Source organism: Stegostoma tigrinum, chromosome 5 (genome assembly GCF_030684315.1).
Source record: "Stegostoma tigrinum isolate sSteTig4 chromosome 5, sSteTig4.hap1, whole genome shotgun sequence".
Taxonomy (NCBI): Eukaryota; Metazoa; Chordata; class Chondrichthyes; order Orectolobiformes; family Stegostomatidae; genus Stegostoma; species Stegostoma tigrinum.
This window is the reverse complement of record NC_081358.1, coordinates 4208479-4232834: the sequence shown is the minus strand read 5'-3', so window position 1 is coordinate 4232834 and position 24356 is coordinate 4208479. Positions and strand designations below refer to the sequence as shown.

At 41.6% G+C, this 24356-nt stretch overlaps 1 protein-coding gene and 1 long non-coding RNA gene across 5 annotated transcripts in view; one reads left to right on the top strand and one right to left on the bottom strand.

The window, feature by feature from the left end:
* Positions 1–24356, bottom strand: part of LOC125451703 (dual specificity calcium/calmodulin-dependent 3',5'-cyclic nucleotide phosphodiesterase 1A-like) — a 793424-nt gene that overhangs the window by 548837 nt on the left and 220231 nt on the right. The window lies entirely within an intron of this gene.
* On the top strand, positions 3755–23428 carry LOC125451705 (uncharacterized). The gene is made up of 3 exons (XR_007247358.2): positions 3755–3959; positions 11396–11484; positions 22816–23428. It is a non-coding gene; the product is annotated as an uncharacterized LOC125451705 (long non-coding RNA).

The window sequence follows — 24356 nt, the reverse complement described above, 5'->3', positions numbered from 1 at the left end:
TCTGCCCTTACAAGTAAAAGCCAGGAGGGCTGTATGCTTTATTTATTGCTGTCTTCACTTCCCCAATGCTATCTTCAATGATTGGTGCATGTATACATCTAGGTCCCACTGTTTCTGCAACCCCTGTGGAATTAAACCTCTTACTTTATACTGTCTTCTTTCACATCAAGAAACATCACCTCACACTTCTCTGAATTGAATCTCATCTGCCACCAACCTAGCCAACTCCACAAAGTTATCTGCACCCTGCACTAGGTCCACACAGTCATACTCACAGTTTACAATGCTTCCAAGTTTTGTCTCATTTGCAAACTTTGGAATTGTCCCCTGCACACCAAGATCTAGATCATTAATATGTATCGGGAAAAGAAAGACGCACCCAAACACTCACGCGGTGAAACTCCACCTCATCCTTTGTCTATTCCAAAGATATCCACACCGCACAACTCTCTGTTTCCACTCACTCAACCAATCTTGTATTCATATTGTTACTGACCCTTCCATTGCAGGCCCCACAACTCTCCTCAAGTTTGTTGTGTTACAGTATTTCAAAATGCCATCTAATAAACAGTGAGAATCTTGTCAACAGCATTATCCTCATGGAGTGATTCACTTCTTCAAACCACTCCAGCAAGTTATTTAGTGAAGCCACAATTTCTATCGGCACTGCCATCAAAATTCTCAAATGCACCTTATCTGGTCCTGGTGACTTATCAGCTTTATATACCAATAGTCTGTCAAAGACCTGCTTCTCACTGATTTTGAATCTCCCACTGACTGAGTTTCCTCTTCTCTCACCATAGCCTGAATACCATTTTGCTCTTTTCAAAAGACTGGTGCAAATTGTTAATGTAGCACATGACACTGCCTCCTGCTTCCATGTGTAAATCTGCTTTTTGGTCTCTGATCAGCCCTACTCTTCCTTTAACCACTCTCTTCTTGTTTATGAAGACCTTCAGATTCTGTTTATTTTAGCTGCTAGTCTTTTCTCTTTGCTGCCTCCTATTTGCTTTTCAGCTCCCCCAAACTCTTGGTATTCATGGTGGTTCTCAAAAGTATTATCAGCCTGACACCTGTCATACACACACTTTTCTCTTTCCATTGTTAATTTATACCTCCTTTGTCATCTAGAGAACTCTGGAGTTCTTGTCTTCTTACCTTTTCCATTTGAGGTAACATGCATCATCTGTACCTGAACCATCTCCACTTTGAAGGCAGCCCATTGCCCTTGTTACTGTTTTTCTTACCAACCTCTTGTGCCAGTCAACCATGCTCTTGCCTGACTGAAATCAGCTCTCCACCAATTGATTTGTCTCACTCTAGATTGTTGCAAATCATTTCCTAAAACATATGATTCATTCTCACTGTTTCCTAAACATCCCTCCACTTGACACTTTATCCACTTGGCTAGCCTCACTTCAGAGGACTGGGTCCTACACTGCATCCTTTCTTGTTGAACTAAACATATATTTCTGTAGGAAACTCTTCTGAGCACATTCAAGGAACTAGGGATATGCCTCTCAAACTACCAGTATCTCAGTCTATATTTGGATCATTGAAGTTCTCCAATTATATCCATCCTATAATGTTGGTATTTCTCTAATTTCTCTGCATACTTGCTCTTCTACACCCTTTGAACCAGTTAGTGATCTATAGACTACACTGAGCGATGTAATTATACCCATTTTGTTCCCATATTTGAGGAGGGATCGAATTGTTTTGGGGGCAGTTTAGATGAGGTTCACTAGGTTGAATCCAGAGATGAGAGCTTTGTCTTATGAACAGAGATGAAGCAATTTAGGCCTATGCTGTCTGGAGGTTACAAGAATGAGAATGAGAATTGAGGTATACAAGATGCTAAATGGGATTGTCAAAGTAGACATAGAAAGGATGTTTCCTCAGTTGTACAATCGGGAATGAGAAGTCATAGTTTTAGGAATAACAGACAACTTTAAAACAGAGAAGAAGAGAAATCACTTCTCTCAAACAGTCATTATCTGTCAACCTCATCACCTCAATGTGGCAGACACTGGGACACTGAGTAAATTAAAGGAGGGGATAGACAGATTGTTAAAGAGTAATAGGTTGAAGGGTTCTGGAGAGCAGGTTGGAAAGTAGATTTAAGGCTGGGATGCGATCTGTCCTGATCATAGGAAATGGCTCAAAGGGCTGAACTACCTACTCCTACTCCTGGCTGTTATGTTCTTATTTTTTAGTCCCAGTCAAACTGACCCTGTCCTTGAACCGTCAGACATGCTCTTTCTCCAGCACCTGTTGAATCAATCCATAACCAATACTGCAACACCCTCCTCTTTCCTATCATTCCTGACCACCTTTACCCAGGAATATTTAACGATCAGACTTCTCCTTCCTTCAGCCAGGTTCCTGTCACATGTGACATCACAACCTGTGTCTCGAACTACCGTGGTTTATTGGCTGTAATCTGCACATTTAAATACACACACAGTAACTCTGCTTTGGATTTCATTTCTTTTGACCTTACTATGAATTTGTCCAATTCCTGCGATTCGCTATGCTACCATCGACTGTTTCCCCAGGTATTTTGCAAACCCTGGCATTCTCTTCTATTTTTCACTCTTGGCTCCCACACTCCTTTTAAGTTCTTTTCAAGCCCTTGCCACAGCTGCAGCAAAATGCCCTGCAAAGAAATCAGCCCCAAATCTGTTCAGATGGAACCCATTCAGCTTGTAAAGGTAACAAAGTGTGGAGCTGGATGAACACAGCAGGCCAAGCATCATCTTAGGAGCACAAAAGCTGATGTTTTGGGCCTAGACCCTTCATCAGAAAAGCTTTTCCCCTATCACTACCACTCCTGCTTTCTTCTTCTTCCCCTCTAATACACAATCAGGATGCTGGTGATTCCAGGAGATTGGCTCTGTCCACACTCCCTTACGGAAAACTAATTTGTGCGTGAGACCCCATGGCACGGCTGTACCACCTGGTTGTATCTTTGGGAGCACCTGGCACTCACCCACTCCCACCAGTTTGTTAAGCTGCCATGTGATCACCTCTCTAAATATGTTCTCCACATAAATCTGCACCTCCCAACTTTGCTGCAGAGTATCCAGACTCCACTTGAGCTCAGAAACTCAGAGCTCAGTTTTCTGGAGCTGGGAGCAATTCCTGCACATTTAGTAGCTCAGCAGGGTCCATGATTTCCAACATACTACAGGACACATATTCCACTCAACCAACCTGAGCTGCCATGTCTTAACCTTACTTTGTCTTATTTATTCACTTTCTCAATTACTTAATGTTACTTTCTCTTACATTAACTCTCCCTCCCTTATCCTGTTTTCACTTCCTTACACTACTACAATGCATTAGCCATGACATTTTACTAACCACTGGTGATTCTCAATTAATCCCTTAATTATGTACTTTTTTTTAATTTCAGCTATTTAGGCAGTGCCTCACCAACCTATGAATGCACCATTTTTTCTGTTAGCACTCCTGCAACTGCAGCCCTTTTCTGAAGAAGTGTTTCGAACCGACATGTCAGCTTTCCTGCTCCTCTGATGCTGCCTGGCCTGCTGTGTTCATCCAACTGCGCACCGTGTTATCTCTGACTCCAGCATTGGCAGTTCTTACTACGTCTGAGCTCCTACAGGCCAAAGATTTGCACAATAGGCACTGTGCAGAGAGTCTACGTCACAAGTCGAAGATTGAGCATATTTAACGATGAAAATGTAAAGAAAAAGACCATGCACTGTCTTTACACTGTTGAATAGAAGGCAGGTTTAATGTTAAGTCATGGGAGAGATTAAATGTATTTTGAGAGACAACAGCTTGTATGACAACAGGAAAACAAAGGGGGTGTTGGAGATACACGTCTAATGAGTGAAGATCAAGGGTTCTGGGGAGAATCTTTCTTTTGACAAGAAGCAGAGGAAGATAAAAAGGAGGGTTTGTGGGCTGTTCACAGTGGCTCTCAAAAGGTAAACCTTTATCATATTTCAATCTGTGGAAAAACTAGATCTGAAGAGAAGATTAAAATATTAATGCAGTCTATGGAGGTACAGCCCTGTGGTCAGTCAAGTTTAAATTCTAAGATTATGAAAATTTGTACTCTAAATTAAAAGTCATCCCTAAACTAAGATAAATAAATAGTTTTTCTTCATCTTCCCATCTGCTTAATGGTCATCCTAATAGGTACAACCTGATATGTTCATTCCAATTAAGAATTAGAATAAAAAAGGAAAGCTAGAAAATGTCAAGCTACCTACCGAACTAGAAATCTGTAAAACTACAACGAGGCTAACCTGTAAAACTACAATTAGGATAATTGCCTCACATGCCATAATCTCTTGGGCTGGAGCCAAACAAAAGTCGGATGTCAGGCAAATCAGTCCTTAGGTCAGAAACCTTCAGCTTTATGGCGTCTGCTTCGGTTCTCACTGTTTCAGCAAAAATACAACCGAGAATACAACTCTCAATATGCTCAAGTAAACATGATGCTGTTTTTAAAAAAAACTGCAACCACCTCTTTGCTCAGTCTCCTTAGTTTAAAGTAGTGACTTCCATTTTTTTAAATCCACAAAAATTAAGGAAATAAAAGAAGTTGTGGCCAGCAAGTTTTGAGAAGATTTGTAGCTCATGTTGAGGTTCTGGATGTGAGTTTGCTCGCCGAGCTGGAAGGTTAGTTTTCAGATGTTTTGTCACCATTCTAGGTAACATCATCAGTGAGCCTCCGACGAAGCGCTGGTGTTATGTCCCGCTTTCTATTTGTCTGTTTAGGTTTCACCAACCCAAGGAAACCTGAACAGATAAATAGAAAGCATGGCATTGAGCCTCCGGTGAAGCGCTGGTGTTATGTCACATTTTCTATTTATCTGTTCAGGTTTCCTTGGGTTGGTGAAACCTAAGCAGATAAATAGAAAGCGGGACATAACACCAGCGCTTCGTCGGAGGCTCACTGATGATGTTACCTAGAATGGTAACGAAACGTCTAAAAACTAACCTTCCAGTTCAGCGAGCAAACTCACATCCAGAAGTTGTGGCCTTTTAAAGATACATTGCAAGGATAATCCAATAGGAAAAAGACTTGGGCTTATACAATACGCACCGTGACTTCAACGTGCCCCATATGTATTTTACAGCTGAAGGAATTACTGCAGAGTTGGTCCTATTGTAATCCATAAAGAACTGTTGCAATCAAGTCTGCCTGAGTTCTTGTTTGATCAACTAAATTGTTAGTTTAGGGTTAACAAGGGATGTTACAAAAGCTGCACAAAAGCCTGGTTTGGCCACATCTGGAGTATTGTGTCCTGGGGTGGACACCTCATTACAGAAAAGACGCGGAAGCATTGGAAAAGGTGCAGAGGAGATTTACCAGGATGGTTCCTGGAATGGAGGGAAGGTCTTACAAGGAAAGGTTGAGGGAGCTAGGGTTTTTCTCTTTAGAATGACAAAGGATGAGAGGTGACTTGATAGAGATGTACAAAATGATCAGAGGTATAGTTAGAGTGGACAGCCAGAGACTTTTTCCTCGGGTGGAGGTAGCTATTATGAGGGGGCATAGTTCTAAAAGTGAGTGGAGGTAGATATCAGGGAGACATCAGAGGTAGGTTCTTTACTCAGAGTGGTCAGGGCATGGAATGCATTGCCGGAGAGGGTAGCGGAGTCGGCCTCATTGGGGCATTTATGCGGCTGTTAGATAGGCAGGTGGATGATAGTATAAGGTAGCAGTGGAAGTTAGATAGACCTTAGGTTCATGGTAAAAGTTCGGCACAACATTGTGGGCCGAAGGGCCTGTATTGTGCGGTACTGTTCTATGTTCTATGGGTACATTTTGCAAAGAAGCTATCAGCCTTGGGAACAAAATGTCACTTCATGCAACCAGCCAAGAGATATCAGGCCTTCGATCACAAATTCAGGTTAAAAACAAACACAAGTATGTTACCACAATAAAGTATAATAAAATATCAAACAGTTAACATTAAAGTCACATTTAATGATTTAGAAATATATGGTGAAAATACAATTCTATTTATCCTAACCACATCCCACTGCAATACTCAAAACAGAGAGAATATCCTTTTGTAACTCACATAATGTTGACTTAGCCATAGCTTTAAGCCCTGGTCATGAGAATCTGATTACCCCTTCATCAACTTACCATACAACTGAGCTTAGACTTTCTTAGCTTCACATAACTCTTCAGGGTTTTAGCCAAACACTTATGTTCTAGATATTGAGTAAACTTCAGAGACAGAGGTAATTTTTTTTCAATAATTCAGAACAACTTCTTCCTTTTTTAGAAGCAATCCAGATTCAGCCATTTATCCTGCAAGACCATAAAACTGAAACTTTAAAAAAAACTTATCCACCCAAAAGCTTTGAGCATTTCCCTCATCAAAAGAAAAAAGAAAATTTCTGACCTTTTAAACTGGAACTTAATGAATAACTTTGCCTTATTCACTCAAAGTTCTCCTGATATAAACAAAAATCATTACTTTCCAGAAAATTTTGCTTCAAAAGGAATCCAGAAAATTTTGATTATAGAAACACTTACAAGTTGATTATCATACCTTTTGAGGGATAGGTAAAGCCCATGTGCCACGTGTTCAAATTCAAAAATCCAAACTCAGAAAGTAAACTACATGACAATATACATAAAATCACATCATACATCTGAGCATTAAAATAAAACACATGTAAACATTTCTGGTAGTCATACCACAGTCTACAAATAGGGAGATGACTCAAATTCAATGGTCTATGTGCCTCATGGTCATTGTGAGCTCTTGGAATTAGTCTTAATGAGACTCTTAGAGGAGGCAGTAATTTCCCAGAATTAATTCTTCCACGAAATTATCCAAGGTTACTCTTTCTGTACTGTACCCCTTCAGAATGATTACACAGATCCTCTTCTACTTAGTGACTTTTTTGTCCTCTTTAATTCCTTACAAGTTAGTTCTCATTCTAAATTATCACTCCTGCAACTGACTGTATTAGAAAAAAATCAGCTTCAGCACAGTCAAGCAAATTGTGCAGCTGATGTTAGTTTTAGGCAAAAGGAAGGGATGGCAGGTGGGGGGGGGGGGTTGCGGGGAGGAGGTGGTGTTCTGTCTTACCAGGCATCACAGAAATCTTTCTATATTTAATATGCTTGAAGAGAAGAGTTTATTAATTGTTAAATAGCAATTTTACAGTTCTTGTGCGAAGCTGAGGAGCAGGCTTGAAGGGAGCAAGCAAGACAGAATCATTGCAGTGTCATAGACCAATCTCGAATCACTTCACACAACATTGGCCCTCTTGACCCAGCCAAATAACCCTGCTGTCCTTCTGTCTGGAGAATGAAATTACGAATGTCATATTTAAGTATTTTTTAGCCTTGGTTTTTATGCCTTTTTGACTTGCATAATTTAAATATACAATACAAATAATAGCAAAGTTTGTAATGGAATGTTTTCCAGAAATTTATACATTTTAACTTAATACAATTCCTTTATTATTTATGGAATTGGCACAGATAATACAGTAGTGTCGCTCATTTGTGATTAGTGATCCTATAGTGAGTCAACAAATTACAGTTACCATGCAATGGATGTGCAAATTAGAGTTTCAGTTCAGTTCTGACTAGGTTAGCCTGGTCACACCACATCAATAAGTGACACAAGATGACAGCTGACCTAAGAAAGACTTGAAAATGGGAATCCAAACACAACATCTGAGCCAAAAGAAAAGGGTTTTGGTTGTCGATTTGGTGCTGCAGGGCCCGGGAGGTCCAAAGCAAGAAGCTGTTGGACCAACAAAAATTGATCACCAGTCTTGGTTACTGTACGAATTTGCAAGCTGCAGCATTGTTTGCATTTCATTGAAGTATATAAATTCATAGGTGGCCCTTGGTAGGACAGATGTAGGAAGACTGTTTCCAATGGATTGGGATCTAGAACCAATCACAGAATAGGTAGGTGATTGAGCACGAAAATAAGGGAGCAACTTTTATCTTAGAAGATGGTGAATGTTTGGAATTCTCTATCTCATAGAGATGTGAAGGCTCAGACTTGGACTATATTTATGACACGGATCAGCTAATATAGGGAAATGTGGCGACAGCCTAATGGTATTATCGCTGGACTGTTAATCCAGAGACACATGTAATGATTTGGGCACCTGGGTTCAAATCCCGCAACAGGTCGTGAAATTTGAATTCAATAAAAATCTGGAATTAAGGATCTAATGATGGCCATTAATCCATTACTGGTTGTTGGGAAAATCACATTTGGTTCACTAATGTCCTTTAGGGAAGGAAACTGCCATCCTTACCTGGTCTGGCCTACATGTGACTCCAGACCCACAGCAATGTGGATGACTCTGAACAGCACTCTGGGCAAGTTCATGACTAAATAATAAAATAAAATTATTTCCAGAGATTAAAAGGCACCATGGGATAAGGAGATAGTAAAGCAAAGTGGAATTAAGGTAGATGAATAGCTGTAGTTGAATTAAATAGCAGACCAAGTTCTAGAGGCTGAGTGGCCTGCTCTTGCTTTGTACCCCATAAATAACTCGGCCAAGCAAACCTCAAAAGAAAGCCCAAAGTGGAGATTGGAAGGAAGCTGGAGAGAGGAGGGCCACTGGCACACCCATGTTCATCCAGCTCTCCAGGAATGAAATCTCTTTGACAGACAACTGACACGGCTACTGAAGACAGTGATGCCAGAGACTATTTGTTTCTAAAGGCCTCATTGACATATTCCAGAAGTTACAGTGTTGGGTAAACTGAAGAGCAGGCCATCCCTCTGATAACTTCAGAAGCCTCAAACTGTTTCAGCAATTTTGTACCCCAGTTTTTTTTTCAATTTTGCATCCAATTCACAGGTTCCTAAATGTACATCAAGACAAACAACTAGCAGAGAATCATAAGCATTAAAATTCTGCCTTTAGAGGGCATGGATTCCTGAAAAATCTTGCAAGTGGAGCACATCTTTTATAATGAGTTATTTGGATAGGTTCCAACCATTCAAAAGTATTGATATGTACAGTAAATAGTGAACGACATGTTTGAAATCATTGTCAACTAGAACATCATTAAATCAATTTAAAAAGTTTAATAAGATGTATAAAATTTGTTATACACATTTTATTATAATGTTCTCCAGCAGAACACAATGTGTTTGGATGTAATTTAATTGAAGATAGAGGTGAAGTTGAGTTTTATGACACAAACTTTATCAATCTCGCACCAGGACTGCTGGACGGTCTTGGGTCCTGTTCAATTCACAGTCTGTTACAGGATTGCTCAACAGGCAGATTCATTACAGAGGTTCAACAACCACAGCAAGCGTGAAAGCTCAATTACACTACTTCACACTCAATGTTGGAGGCAAGGCTGGTAATCACTGCTGTTCATATGTTCCATATCTTAGTGCAATGCTTTTTAGTTTGCTCCCTCTTAAAAGTGACAAATACAAAACAGGGACTAGGTGAGGAGAGTGATTTCAATGTTGATGTCACAGGAGGTAAGCATTTTTTTCTTATTGTTTTGCTTTATGCTTTTGAATTTTGTAGAATTCTCAGTAAGGATCAGTGAATCTGTCAATCACTCTGCACAAGAAAATTTCCCGCCATGTTTGTATCATAGTCTGCAATTATTTTCCTAGTCATCACCTGATCTCATGAGGCCTGCCAGTATTTTTGTTATAAATTGAGTCTCCTTAGGTTCTCCCTCCTTTTCACATTCTTGTAATTTCATCAGATCCACTAATTCTCTTGGAGACAGTCCCTTTGAGAATGAAGTAACTCACCTGCAGAAAGGCATTCAAAGCCCTCCTTTCTAACTTGTCTTATTAACACAATAATTCTGGCTACTTCAACATTCCCATTCAGAAACCCTGTACAATCATTCACTGCTGCATATACACCCTTGAATTATCCTTCTCAATATAAACACATCAGATTCCTTCTAGCAATCACGGGCAGTGGTTGAAGGGGTTTTATCCAAGAGTTTTAAGAAGGTGATGAAAATTTCTATGGGCATAGTAAACTTTGGAGGTCACATTGATTGGATGAGTGTGATTCTATTTCAGGGCAGAAATAAAAGTACAATGTCAGGATGACTGAAAAGAGAATAGAGAGTGGTCAAAAAAAGGAGAGGGGAAGAAAAACAAAAAAGAGGGAAAGAAAGAGAGAGAGAGAGAGAGAAAAAGGGTAGAGAATGAGAGGGAAAAGGGGGGAGAGAGAGAGAGAGAGAGAGAGAGAGAGGAGAGGGAAAGCAAGAAGAAACAAAAGAGACTATAGACTTACAGGAGCGTGAAAGAACTTGGAGCAGGAGTAAGCATTTCAGCCCCTTGAGCCTGCTCTGCCATTTAATATGAACGTGGCTGGTCTCATCTCAGGCTCAACTTTTTCCAGCCTGCCCTTTATTCATTATTAATTAACATCTGATTGACTATCTCCTCCTTAAAATTTATTCAGTGGCCTGGAATGCACAAACATTGGGGTAACAAGTTCAAAAGATTCATTACCCTTCGCGAGAAGCAATTCCTCCTCATCTCTCTTCCAAATCTTGTCATGAGTATCACCAGCACTAGTCTTCTCGTTACTTATGTATTTGTATAATTCAAAAAACTTTCTGCTTTAACTAATAACAGTACTTTCTGAGCAAGCGCCACCACTTTCCTAGACTGATTTTGAACTGAGCAGGAAACACTCATTTTTAAATAATGCACATTAATGGTGTCTTTCCCATATTCTGTGCTGAACTGTTAGTTCATGCATCAGTATCATTGAGTAACCTACCAATCTCTGTGCAGTACTATACTGTTAATTGTGACAATGACTTAGGCCAAAGTGCAACACAGTAGCTGACCCATACAGCGTGCACTTACCATTCTTGGAAATGCAGTTTCAGTAAATTGCTATTACATCCATATCCCAATTCTATCTTAAGCCACATCTTTCAATTTTATGAAATCTCCTGCAAGTTTTCTTTAGTTTTTGTTCCTGAAAACTGAATGTGATTGTTGAATCCGCAAAGGTATACAGAATGCTTTGCACAGATTACTGAATTCACAAATGGCATAGACACAAACTGGCAGATCCTTACTGTGCCATACGAGCAAAAACATGTATTATTCACTCAGAGCTCCATTAGCTGTGTGTGGACATCTGTATTTCACTGTAACTCCTGAATTAGCAGAGGCTGGTGAGAAAATGGCTCTAATCATGCTCCCTACAGCAACAGGATTGTGCTGGGAGTTCAATCTTGAAAGAAAACACAACTTACAGAAGAAAGCAACACAGCCAGAAAATAAAAGAGGTGTGTTATGATGGTGGTCGCCATGCTGTGAAGCTATGAAACTTGTTAACAGGATTTGAAATTGCACACAGCGAATCTGGTTATTCTGTGGCACATTTTCCCCCACAGCCTTGTCCTTCCAGAAGCCCTTCCAGGAGAACTCATGGCTCAGTCCCTGAAAACACAAACCATGGATATTGTTGGTTCTGATTTGCACGGTGAGTCATACTGCTGCTAAGCAAGGTGATAGAAAGCTGTTCCTGTGACTGCTCTTGTGCATCAGCCTTAGCTGAAACAAATCTGTTGCAATATCCCAGTATTTCTCACAGCCTAGAGCTTAGTTTTGAAATGGCAACATAAACTCAAGTAACTTGCTTATAGAATCAATTGCGATGATGTCACAATTACAGTCAGAAGGTGAGGTCACCATGGTTCCAAATGACCATGGGGCTCCTCTCATGAGTAATGACTGGTAGTGAGCTTAACCATGTCCCACGCAAGGTTGAGAAGCAGGACCTTCACAGCGACCTCAGCCAATACAGGAATTGAACCTGCACTGTTCATAGCACCACAGAATCGCCACAGTGTGGAAAGAGGCCATTCGGCCCATTCAGTCTCCAAAAAGCATACGCCCAGACCCGGCCCTCCAATCCATCCCTGCATACGCGATGGTTAACCCACCTAACCTGCGCCTCCCTGGATGTTATTAGGCAATTCAGCATTAACCTGCACATCTTTGTATCAACCAGCTAATCAGCTTTCCAGTCAATTGAGCTTAATCTTAGGGCAGTGGTGTAGAGATTATGATCACAATTAGTTTAGAATACAGAAAATAGAAGTTCAAGTCACCACTGCAGCTCAAGATGGTACAAGTTGTTGAACTGTTGTAAAAATATAACTAACTCACAAACAGGAAAATCTGTTATCCTTCCTTTGCCTAATCAATATTTGATTCCAGTCCCATTAGTTGACTCTTTACCAAAGTTAGTTCCAACTGCATAAGCAGACAGTCCGGAAGAAAATAGTATTTTTACAAAAAAAATCATGATCAAACATGAGGGAGGTCATTTAGCCCATCAATTCCATGCCAACACAACGTACAGCAATGCTGTCAACCTCATTTATATAGATTAGATTAGATTCCCTACAGTGTGGAAACAGGCCCTTTGGCCCAACAAGTTCACACCGCCCCGTGGAGCACCCCACCCAGACCCATCCCCCCATAACATTCACACTCCTGAATACTACGGGCAATTTAGCATGGCCAATCCACCTAGCCTGCACATCTTTGGACTGTGGGAGGAAACCGGGGCACCCGGAGGAAACCCACGCAGACCCGGGGAGAATGTGCAAACTCCACACAGACAGTCGCCCAAGGCTGGGATCAAACCCGGGTCCCTGGCACTGTGAGGCTGCAGTGCTAACCACTGAGCCACTGTGCCACCCTTTATCTTTATAGTTCCACAAGTTTATTTCGCAAATGTCCAACCAAATGCCTTTGCAAATCACTTGTTGCCTAAATTTCCACCATCTTCCCAGCAGAATGTTCCAACTTATTACCAGTTCCAATATTTAAATACACTTCCTCATATCCACCCTGCAAAAAACAAACCTTGCTCAAAAGAATGTGAAATCCTGAATCCTTGCACCATCAGCTAAAGGAAATATCATTTCTTTGTTTACCTGATCTAAACCTGTCATCACGTTGCTTACCTTTATTAAATATCCCCCAATCCATGGGCATCAAAATTTGCCATCCAACCTAGGGTGTGAGAGTTTGTGCGATCTTGTGACAAGTAGCCCCCACCCCCCCCCCCCCCCCCCCCCCCCGCCAACCCCGTGCTGGTGTTATGTCACAACATGACCAAACACTTTTGATTAAAAATTACAAACTGTGGTGTTTTGTGTTATTATTTCTTAAAATGTTTTTCATACATACATTCCCCATAAACATTTTCATCTTTCTCTTGGCAAGAGAATTCAAGTAGATTAGCGTAGATATTACTGAAAATTTGCTGGGTTAGAGGAAATGCTATTAAATGTAATTGAATGATATGGTGGTGATGATCTAATTGTTAGAAAGGTCACTGATATTAATGTGCTTCTGTGTTTTTTTCCTGAAGGAATGTGCATGCATTTATATCAACGATTGTAACTCAGCAGTAATGAACTGGATTGTCATAGGAACTCTAGAAAAGCTGAAGATTTATTTAAAACAAACACAATGAATCTGATATAATAATGTGGACCATTTATCAAATGAATTATGAGATGGTCATAGAATTGTGCTGTGTGGATACATTTCTAATGTAATTACACATCTCTGAAGCAAATGGGGTTTCAAACTATTCAGCAGGGAGGGATACGCCCACTGCACCAGAGTCCCCTAGTCATGCTACGTTAATATTGTACGGTTGATTGGACAACAGAAAGCATGAGCAAGCTAAAGCTTAGGTCAAATTTGTTAAAGGCAAGAAATGAGCCACTCTCCAGGGAGGCACAAGCAAGTCCTAACAACTTGTTGGGAGAAAATCCTAAAGTGAATATCATGGCAAACATGCCATTTGCTTTTTCTGATGAAGGATCTAGGCCCGAAACGTCAGCTTTTGTGCTCCTAAGATGCTGCTTGGCCTGCTGTGTTCATCCAACACTTTGTTATCTCGGATTCTCCAGCATCTGCAGTTCCCATTATTTCTGATGCCATTTGTAAAATTTGCCACCCATCATCTGCTGGAGACTGTGCAGTATAAAGTTTGGAATAAACAGCTTCTTTGTACGGAAAAAAGAAATTTATGAAAATGCATGCCTCACAGCACAGGCGCCTAGGCTGGGAAGAGGCTGGAGTTTGGGATAGAGTAGGCTGATCACCTGTTCTATTTTCACCTTCAAACAAATCCATGTAGCTATTTTTTGGTACTTTGGATATATTCCGTTGTTAGAACCGTCTTGGATTACCCTTATTGATTTCCACAGCAAAGCCATCAGAGCTGGGAAAGCGGACATAAATACCTACATTAATCAAGCATAACCTGCCTTTTATAAATCCATGCTTAATTATTCTTAATTAACTCAAACCTCTTCAACAGTGTGTTGGTTTCTACCCCTGATTAATGTTTGTCAAACTTTAGTCATTGTGTTATACTTTTAGTTGCTAGGGCTGTCTTTATAAATTTTTTTCTCAAATAAGGGTGTCCCATTTGCCACTGTCTAATCTTTAAGCATCTCCCCGGTAACTACAAAGAATACGGCAACCATTTTCCACGCCATTTCCTTCCAAAACCTGGCATGAAAGTGACCTGGATCTGGTGGCGTATCTACCCGGAGTACATCAGTCTTTCATTTCAACCCTCCACTCAATTTTTAGCCGATTCATCTTTATTACTCCTGCAACCAATATTTTGTCCAATTCCTACTTCTAAGAAAGCTCTGAAAAAGTCATATTTGACTCAAAATGCTAATTCTGTTTCTCTCTATAGTGATGTTGACAAATGCCAACCGAGTTTCTGTATTTTTTTCACTCAAAGCACACCAGCCCTATCTTGCAACAATAAGCACCCTCTTTGTACCTCGCTGGCTGCCATTCCATCCTTTACTACCCACTTTTCATTCTTTTCACAGCTAAGAGTTTGTGGGTTTCCTTTTATTTCACCATAACTTTACTTGTTATCCCCCCACCAGACCTGGCAAAGGAGCAGCGCTCCAAAAGCTTGTGATTTCAAATAAACCTGTTGGACTATAATCTGAGATAACAAGGTGTAGAGCTGGATGAACACAGCAGGACAAGCAGCATCAGAGGAGCAGGAAAGCTGACGTTTCGGGCCTAGACTAGAGCCAACTAAAGCTAAAGGGATAAATCTCGGAGGCAAAGTGAAACAGTTTATAGAAGGTAAAAACAAAACAATGAACAATAAATAGATATATAATAGAGAAAAGGAAACAAAAGTAGGACACCAAGGAGCAGCAGCAGCAAAAATCAGAATGAGAGGAAGAAAGTAAAACTGTAGCTGAATAACAGACATCCCAGACCAGGTGCAGACCATCGATTGTAGATGTGAGGATGGTGCACATAGACGAGTGTGAAAGGATAATATCATAGATGAGGGTGGCACAGTGGCTCAGTGGTTAGCATTGCTGCATCACAGCACTAGGGATTCCACACTGTCCGTGCGGAGTCTGCACATTCTCCCTGTGTCTGCGTGGGTTTCCTCCAGGTGCTCCGGTTTCCTCCCACAGTCCAAAAATGTGCAGATTAGGTGGGTTGGCCATGCTAAATTGCCTGTAGTGTTCAGGGATGTGCAGGCTAGCTGGATTAATCAATAGAAGTGCAGGGTTATAGGGTTAGGGCAGGGGGAATGCTCTTCTGAGAGTCAGTGACGACTCAATAGGCCGAATAGCCTGCTTACACACTGTAGGGATTCTATGATTCTATTGCCCAATAGAAGTGGTTACAAGTAGCAACAAAATAATCAAAGCTGCAACAGATGCACAAAGAAAATGGAGGGATTTATTACATGAACGCTGCTGTGGCAGATGGATGTTCCCCTACCCGGTCATCTTGTTTCTCCCCTCCAGGAAAGCAATCTATAGCACATTAGCTCACGTAGTGGCGGTGACGCCTCTGAATCAGAGAGCTGTGGATTCTAAGATTAAAACTGCACTTCAGATTGTTTTGTCCATTTCAAGAGTTGGGTTGGTAAATCAAGATGGGACATTCCAATACAGTACATAAGAAATGATGCAGCATCAGAGAGTTGAATGTGTAACTGAACAATTGGTGTGGGAGAAATGAATTTCAATTGATGGGACACTGACTCCAATGGTGAAAGTAGGAAATGCTGCAATAGTGGTGTGGTCTCTATGGATAACACTGGGACCAGTGGCCTGCATGTCATAACTAGGGCTGTAGAATGGGTTTTACAATTGATTCTTGTTTCAGGATAGGGATGGCATTGATTGTGTGAGGTGATTTAAATAGTAAAGGCAGGGCATTATTACAGGGTAGTGAGGTGACCAACGTTTGAACAAGCAGAGACGGAGGAGGATTCAGGTGAAGGGATACTTGAAAAACCAAAGGTAAAGGTCAAACTGAGAGAGCAGTATGCCAACATAGGGAAAGACAAGCTAACTGGGACAGAACGTTTAGCAGTTACAGTACATCAACAATGAGGAATAGTAGTGAAAGAACTCAAGTAAGATTACTTCATCTGAATGTGCAAAGCATCTCCAATAAAACGGATGAATTTGTCACATAACAATAAATGGTTTGGATCTAATAACCATTACAAATACTTGGTCACAAATCATGCTATTATCATTCTAAGGTACACAGTTTCAAAAAGAATGTAGTGTTGCCCTGATGATCAAGTAATGACACAAGGACATAAGGGAAGAAGGTTCTTCGCTCAGGAAAATCAGGAAATAAAAGCAGTGTGAGAAGAAATTAGGAATACCAAGGATGAGAAATGCTCGCAGCAGTCACATTGTTGGACAGGGCAATAAACAAGAAACAGCTGTGGGGTACATTAGTTTTCACACGGACCAGACTGAATCAAATTGTCAAAGGTGATCTGGAAAATGGGCTTGTATATTTTCATAATTCCATGGAGCCAAATGTTGTGCGACCAGAGATGAAACCATTTTAAATCTAGTATTGTGCAGTGAGGCAGGGGTAATTAGTAAATGTCACTGTCAAAGGTCCACAGGTAAAACGGTGATCATGATACAACTGAATTCCACATGACATTCAAAAATAACAGACTCCAGTGAAAAAATTCACAAATACAGAACTAACTGCATATGTATGAGAGGGAAGCTGGTTCAAATCGATCATTAAAATGTACTAAAGAATGCAACAATAAATAACCAAAGCAGGAAATATTTGAAAAGCAATTCCAAATGTTCAACAACAATACATTCCATTGAAAAACAAAAACTGAAAAGATCAGAGATAACGGGAACTGCCGATGCTGGAGGATCCGAGATAACAAGGTGCACAGCTGGATGAACACAGCAGGCCAAGCAGCATCAAGGCAGCAGGAAAGCTGACGTTTTGGGCCGAGACCCTTCATCAGAAATGGGGGAGGCTAAGGGGGTTCTGAAATAAATAGGGAGAGAGGGGGAGGCGGATAGAAAATGGATAGAAGAGAAGATAGGTGGAGAGGAGGCAGATAAGTTAAAGGGGCGGGGATGGAGCCTGTGAAGGTGAGTGTAAGTGGGGAGGTAGGGAGGCGATAGGTCAGTCCGGGGGGGATGGACAGGTCAAGGGGGCAGGATGAGGTTAGTAGGTAGGAAATGGGAGGTGGAGCTTGAGGTGGGAGGGGATAGGTGAGAGTAAGAACAGGTTAGGGAGGCAGGGATGAGCTGGGCTGGTTTTGGGAGGCAGTGGAGAAAGGGGAGATTTTGAAGCTTGTGAAGTCCACATTGATACCATTGGGCTGCAGGGTTCCCAAGCGGAATATGAGTTGCTGTTCCTGCAACCTTCGGGTGGCATCGTTGTGGCACTGTAGGATGCCCAGGATGGGCATGTCGTATGAGGAATGGGAGGGGGAGTTGAAATGGTTTGCGACTGGGAGGTGCAGTTGTATATTGTGAACCGAGTGTAGTTGTTCTGCAAAGCGGTCCCCAAGCCTCTGCTTGGTTTCCCCGATGTAGAGGAGGCCACACCATGTACAGCCGATGCAGTATACCACATTGGCAGGTGTACAGGTGAACATCTGTTTGATGTGGAAAGTCTTCTTGGGGCCTGGGATGGAGGTGAGGGGGAAGGTGTAGGGGCAGGTGTAGTACTTCCTCCAGTTGCAGGGGAAGGTGCCGGGTGGGGTGGGGTTGGAGGGGAGTGTGGAGCCGACAAGGGAATCCCGGAGAAAGTGGTCCCTCTGGAAAGCAGACAAGGGTGGGGAGGAGAAAATGTCTTTGGTGGTGGGGTCGGATTGCAGATGGCGGAAGTGTCGGAGGATGATGCATTGCATCTGGAGGTTGGTGGGGTGGTACGTGAGGACAAGGAAGATTCTCTTTTGGCAGTTATTGCGGGGGCGGGGTACGAGGGATGAGTTCCGGGAAATGCGGGAGACACGGTTGAGGGCGTTCTCGGCCGCTGCGGGAGGGGTGGGGAGTGGCGGCCCTTGAAAAACGAGGACATCTGGAATGCACGGGAGCAGATGCAGCAGAGGTGAAGGAATTGGGAATAGGGGATGGCATTGTCGCAGGAAGGTGGGTGGGAGGAGATGTATTCTCAGTAGCTGTGGGAGTTGGTGGGCTTGAAATGGATATCAGTTTCTAGGTAGTTGCCGGAGTTGGAGACAGAGAGGTCCAGGAAGGTGAGGAAGGTGTTGGAGATGGCCCAGGTGAACTTAAGATTGGGGTGGAAGGTGTTGGTGAAGTGGATGAACTGTTCGAGCTCCTCTGGGGAGCAAGGGGCGGCGCCGATATAGTCATCAATGTAACGGAGGAAGAGGTGGGGTTTAGGGCCAGTGTAGGTACGGAAGAGGGACTGTTCCACGTCACCTACAAAGAGGCAGGCTTAGCTTGGGCCCAAAGATCCACGAGTGACTTTATGAGTTTAAGGACATTCTTCGATTAAAGGCAGCAACTTATACTATTGTGAAGAATAACAGGAAGTCTGAAGAGTGGGAAGGCTTCAGAAACTATTAATCATTAAAATGTTAATGTAAAAAGAGGAAAATTAAAAGGACTGTAAAATAGCTGCGAATATTGAGGCAGATTGAAAGAGATTTTAAAAGCTTATACAAAGAAAGAGAGAGTAGCTAAATTATGGTCCCTTCGAGACAGAATAAAGTGAAACTGCAATGGGGCATAAAGAAATGGCAGAGATAATGAATGTATAAGTGTGCTTCACTTCTGAACGAAGACAAGTTGCAGCAGAGTAGAAACCTGGTGATGTTTATCTTCAAGGACTATCATTATCTCCTGTATTCTAGGAGTCTTTAAGAGACAGTAGATGCTCTAGATGTGATTTTCCAAAATCCCCTCAATGCTGGAGCTTTACTAGACAGTTAGAACTTTGCAAAAATAGCATTGCGATTCAAGAAGGAGACAGAAGAAAACGGTGACTTGCAAATCAGTTTGCCTGAGATCAATCATCAGAAAAGTGCAGAAATCAAGTATTAATAATGCACTTAGAAAAGCACAGTGTGATCAAAACTGGTCAACAAGTGGATTTACAGAAGATAAATTCTGTCTGACAGATTTATTAGAATTTTCCAAGCATGTGACAAGACAATAGATACAGGGAAACCAAAGATGCAGCATACTTGTGATAATGGGAACTGCAGATGCTGGAGAATCCAAGATAATAAAATGTGAGGCTGGATGAACACAGCAGGCCAAGCAGCATCTCAGGAGCACAAAAGCTGACGTTTCGGGCCTAGACCCCGATGAAGGGTCCAGGCCCGAAACGTCAGCTTTTGTGCTCCTGAGATGCTGCTGGGCCTGCTGTGTTCATCCAGCCTCACATTTTATTATCATGCAGCATACTTGGTTTTCCAAACGATATTACACATAAAAGCTCAACACACAAAATGAAAATGCACTTTGTTTTGATTGGTGGGGGGAGGTGGAATTTGATATGTTAGAATGGATAGAGGGTTTGTTAATGGTCTGGGGTGAGGGTAGGGATAAATGCGGCAATTCATGTTGGCAGGATATGATTCGTAGAATGCTGCAAGGGTAACTGTCAAGCCTTCTGCTGCTTATGTAACCGACAATAATGAATGAGATACAGTCCTCTGGCTCTTTACCTAACTTTGACAAAAATAGGAAGCAGGGTAGGAATGTAAATTTTGGAGAAGGAGGCTGTGAAGAGGTATATACAGGTTTGGACTTGGTACAACAAGATGGCAAATGAAGTATAGAATGTTGTGGAATGTGAGGTTATATTGTAAGGATAAAAAAGCAGAATACTTCTATTTCTAAGAACAGTGTGTAAGTTATTTTACAAGAACACCACTGCCAGGAAATCTCTTTTGACTCACATCTTTGGGGGATTTGGAGAAAGAGAATACAAGACCAAGGCAGGTCCCAAAAACATGATTTTTGTCGTCTTTGGGAACAGGTATTTCCTGTCGAAGTGTAAAGTCTGCCTTTGGTAACATTGTTAAAACTTCTGATTCTGAGCTCATGTTTATGTTTGCTCAGCCAATGTGCTAAGATATCGCCCATGCGACAAATTGTCTCCAGTTTTAATGTTTCTTAACATCAACCAAAGATTTCAAATTTGTACAAAATTCCAGATGTCCGACAAAGTAAACAATTAACATCATCTAATGGCATGATGAAGGTCATCGGCGATCTTGACTCAGTCCAGGGGTCTTTTCAGAATCCTCTGCTGGTCTAATTTCATAAAGAATCTATTTCTGGTTTATTTGGCTGAGCACCATTGTGTTGGTTCTATGACCACACTGTTTGACATGTTGCCTGGTTGATTTCCATCTTTCCTAACAAAGGATGAGGAACTTTCCAAACAGGGATATGGGTGTAAAGCTCTCTGTGGAATAATGTGACACTCCTGTTTTAATTTTCCCAAGTAGTAGAATAACTTGAGGTTTTTGGCAATGTTATTTTTTATCATCATCTTGCAGTAATGCATCAAACCTGTCAGAAACCAAAACTGACCACAGGTAGTTCTCCTTATTGAAAAGTGTTCTGGTACATCAATATGTACGAGAGTCTCACTAATTTCTCATCCTTCAAGACTGAGTTAGTGCTGAATTGAACATGCATCTGCATTGGTGTCCCCTTGCTCGTAGATCCCCAACAAATTCTGACTTTAACCAAGGCAAACTGTCCGCCAGGATTAAAACAGCTGTCCCCGAATTGAACCTGAATTCTGTTTCAAACTCTTGCAACTTTAAGATGACCCAGACTCTCATTGATAACACTGTGCTTACCTTGTTGATCTGTAGCTATACTTTCTTGAACATTTTCTTTGCCAAAAGATTTTCCTTTGTCACTACATTTTTTTTTCTCCCACCCATGGTGGAACTTCCCAGTTCCCACATTTATGTTGGCGCCACTATTTTGTAGATATTCTTGAAGTGTCCCTGTTTCCCAATGATGGCACTTGGCTCCTTTTACTGGGCACCCATTCCACATTGTGGGATTGCTTTGAACAGCCTAGTATTGGAAATAACATTCTTTTTTGTTCTTTTGACTTACAGGTTTTTGGGGAGTGGTGACAATTTTACTTTGGACCTATCATCTGGCCACACCAGAGGAATCCCTAATGTTTCTTCAAAAAAGAGACCAATTCAGGACCCTTATCATCACTGCAACAGCATATTGCAACACCTGTCCCAGTAAAGGCATCTTTTCTCATTAAAGGAAATTAGACATTTCACTTCCCCAATGCCTGCAGCATTCTTTTTCTTTAATGCTCCATAAATGCAACATCCTGCCAATCTGTGTAAATCTGTTAAAAAAAACTTCAAATCAATTCTATTTCAATTCACTTGGGAAAGATTGTTGATCTACTCTTAGGCTCACCATAAAAATTATTCAATTAATCAAAGTATGTAAAGTCCCCAATCTAACTGACTGATGGAATCAGATTAACAGAAAACAGCAACAAGGTTCCAACACTTAACAAGATCTATCAATTATAATAAAAAAAATTTAACCACACGTTAGCAAAGCTATGAACTACCAACATAGAACTACTACCAGTTGTAACTCTAACATCCTTTAAGATCTCTACATGAATACAGAGAGATGCAGGTAAACAGGTTAGTGCAGTTAGAGGAGAGAAAACTACTGGGAAAATGGTTTAATAACACCAGTCTATAGGATTTGCTTCATAAGACTTTCTGTTCTTCTCTCTCTTCTCCAGATTCTTTCACTTCTTTACAGAAGCGGAAGGAAACTGATACACTAATTACAATGTCTCATGGTTACTCGTACAAGGCAATTGGCAGTTTACAGGAATTGGCAAAAGAAAATAACTGGTTATCTTCAGACTTCACATACTTCTCCAAAGAGTTAGAGAAATAGAACATGTCCTTTCAGCAGTCTGGATTCATCTCCCCCAACCACTGTAAGTACCCAGGACAGTAACCTGCCCAGAAGCCAGAGAGTAGTTGTCAATCTGATAACTTCCGACATCCACAACTGGGCACATTTGCACAAACAAAACAGCAATATGTTGTGGGCCAAATTTCTCACAACACACTTCATGCTACTGTGCAGCCTTATCTCATATCCTCTCCTGCTTATAAACCAGCAGCAACTCAACACATTTCAGTCACTTGTTTTCAAAATTGCAGCAATCGTTTTCACAGTCCTTGGTTTCAAAGTTTTTTTCCCCATTTCAGTCAAAAATAAAGAGACAAAAATGCTTTAAAATGCTATCTTACAATTTCCAGGTCCTGAGATTGTTGACAGAATCCTGTCATTTCTACGATCTGACATCATTTTGACTAAAATGTGTTTTAGACCTTCGTTAACATGTCAAAGTTGGCAGTAGTTTCTTTCCGTCACAACCTTGTAAGGACATAGTCTGTGCAAAATTGATGATATCTCTATTCCTTTGCATGCAGGCCTAATGCAGCTCTACACCCCTAGTACCGCTGCTTCCAGAGCTCACTCACTTCTTTGCCTTGCTGTTGAGGCCTCAGCATTTTCAAACCGCAATGGCAACGTCTCAACTAAAGCCACAGGCCAATTGAAGGTTTCAACAGTCCGACCCAAGGTACCTACTTGTTTTTTTACTCAAACTCGTCCAAGAATTAGTGTCTGATCTCTGAAATCTACCCAATGTTGTTTTAGCTTTGAAGCATGCTGAATTTGTGTCCTGTCCTTCGTATTCTGCGTGCTTTTCCCCTATATCGCACAGGCTGTGATCGGACTTCATTTTAGTCATTTTAAAGCTTCCACTGCTACCACCATTTTATATTATCCTTTATAAGAACATTGCTGCTAGATTTCTTAGCTACTATTTCTATGTGATCCATTCCCTACTGAAGTCCAGGGCTGAGGCGTTCAAGTCAGGTGACCCTGGTCTACTCAGGAAATCTGGGTACAATCTTTGCAAGACCATCAGGAATGCGAATAGATGATACCAGGCTAAACTACAGTCCCTGACGAACTACACAAACTCATCAATTGTGATATAATAGGCCACAAAGCAAAGTCAAGTAAAATCACAACATTGCACCACCACCCCCCGTGATGAGCTCAATGCATTCTATGTTCGTTTTGAACTGAAGGTCAGTGAAATCACGTTACCTGCCCCAACAGCCTCAGGTGCACCTGTACCCACCGTCATCACCACGGACATCAGAATGGGCTTCTCGAGGGTGAACCCATTGAAAAAAACTGGCCCAGATGGGGTCCCCACTGTGTACTCAGATTGTGCATGGACCAGCTGGCAGGAGTATTCACACACATCTTTAATCTCTCCTTATTCCGACCTGAGGGACCCAGCTGCTTCAAGAAGACCACTATCGTCCTGGTGCCAAAGAAAAATCAGGCAGCATGCCTTAATGACTATCGCAGGTCGCTCTGACATTCCTCAATATGACGTGTTTCAAGAGGTTAGTGATGGCACAGATCAAGCCCAGCCTCCCAGATTGTCTTGATCCTCTACAATTCACCTACCATCACAACCGGTCCATAGCATCCACCAGCTCCCTTGCCGTACACTCACCCCGGAACATCTGGATAACAAGGACACCTACATCAAACTCCGATTTATTGACTTATGCTTCACCTTCAACACCATAATTCCAGCCAAATTCATCTCCAAACTCCAAGACCTAGGACGCTGCCCTATCCTCTGCCAGTGGATCCTCAACTTGCTGACCCACAGACCATAATCAGAAAGGATAGGCGAGAATCCTTAACACCGGTGCACAGCTGCATATTCAGCCACTTACTGTACTCCTTATGCAATTATGACCATGTCGCCAAATTCTGCTCTGGCTCCATTTACAATTTGCTGATGACACCACCATTGGGATCTTAAACAACAACGTGACAGAGTATAGGAAAGAGGTAGAGAGCTTAGCGACATGGTGTAAAGACAACAATCTCTCCCTTAACGGCTGCAAAATGAAGGAGCTGGTAATCAACTTCAGGA